Source organism: Taudactylus pleione, unplaced genomic scaffold, assembly GCF_031769625.1.
Source record: "Taudactylus pleione unplaced genomic scaffold, aTauple2 ptg000077l, whole genome shotgun sequence".
NCBI classification, from domain to species: Eukaryota; Metazoa; Chordata; class Amphibia; order Anura; family Myobatrachidae; genus Taudactylus; species Taudactylus pleione.
Window position 1 is genome coordinate 3,677,520 of NW_028284479.1, and position 1,634 is coordinate 3,679,153.

The window sequence follows — 1,634 nt, forward strand, 5'->3', positions numbered from 1 at the left end:
CACCCACAGTACCTGGTATTCCAAGGTGGTCTCCCACACATGTACAAGTACTAACCAGGCTCAACACTGCATAGCTTCCAAGATCAGACGAGATTGGGCGTGTCCAGTGTGGTATGGCCGTAGGTGATCAAAACTTATTCTTAGACCTCTCTTACTACTCACCACCAGTAAATGAATTAATAAGTTAATATAATAAATTTAAATAGTCATAAAACAGACTAATATAGTAGTATAAAATTAGCTACAGCAACTGGTATTCCCAGGTGCTCTCCCATCCAAGTACTATGCAACACCGCAGAGCTTAGAAGATGAGATAGGGTATGGTCCTAGGTAAGAACACAACATAAAAAATCACTGCGCATAAATGATTATCATTTTAGAGTTCACAGCTGCTCTCTGTGAGCTCCCAACTGTAACGGACGGTTTGCTTGTTACAGCCGTGGTCAGGACACGGTGCAGCAGCGAGTATCGGGGTGGAAGTCCAGGCTGCTCCAAGCTGCCTTACAAAGAGAATGGGCTCAGATGGCATACAGAAGGGTTGTGGAGGTAGGCGAGCTAGGACACAAGACAGCAGGATGTGATGCCCCATTCCCATTTGTGTACCAGCTCATCTACCTCCACAGCCCTTCTGTATGTCCTTTGAGTCCCTGTTCTCGTGTAAGGCAACTCTGAGCAACCTGGACTTCCACCCCAATGCTCTTAGCTGCAGGTGTGCTGACCATAGCTGGAACAAACAAGCTGCCCGTTACACTTGGGAGTGTACAGAGCCGCTTATCCTCTTCACATACAGAGACAGCTTTTCTAATACAGCAGCTGTGATCTTTAGAACAACAAGCATTTATGCTAGCGTGGCCACGCTTAAACACTGGAGATCAAGCAAAGTATTTGTGGCAACTATTATACAAGCTTGCTACATTTGCTTTAACTTAAATTACTAAGTGCTGCTCCTAACAAACTACTAATATCTATACAAGGTTTAATTATACCCTCACTGGGATGCCAGTAAATGATAAGATTATTTATCTGATTAACAAACCATTGCTTTTACCAGCTACATAAATGCTACTAACCTCTGACGTACTGTAAGGTGCAAAGCAGTAACCAGGCCCAACACGGCATAGCTTCCAAGATCAGACGAGATTGGGTATGTTCAATGTGTTATGGCTGTAGGGGAGGAACAGATTTTCTTTTAGATCTCTTACTTTTCACCGCTAGTAAGGTTATTAAAAAGTTTATAAAATAAATCTAAATAGTCATAGAAGTGACTGTTATGGCAGTATAAAATAAAATAGTACAAATAATAATGAATACCTTATCCGTACCCCATTAGATTTTATCAAAATAGTAAATGTGTCTGTGAAGCCTAGACAACCAAATAAGTCTGTGATAAAACAGGAATATGTGGACCTTCATATTCATTCAGCAACTCAAATATATATGCATGCTTATATTAGTTTAATTTCCTGCACTGCAATTTAGAGCATATAGAAACACATTGATAATTTATATATAGTTGTGAGAGTTGCGGAAGGCCACATTTGTCAAATGGCCTCAGGCTTAGGGAGGATAAGGCCTTCCCTTTTCTCTCTAAACATAGGAAGGTGTGTGTCTGATACAGCAGCCATTTTGATTTA

The 1,634-nt window shown here is 40.9% G+C and overlaps 1 pseudogene; it reads right to left on the reverse strand.

Moving 5' to 3' along the window:
• LOC148532432 (5S ribosomal RNA) lies at positions 1-125 on the reverse strand (annotated as a pseudogene).
• Between the last annotated feature and the right edge of the window lie 1,509 nt (positions 126-1,634).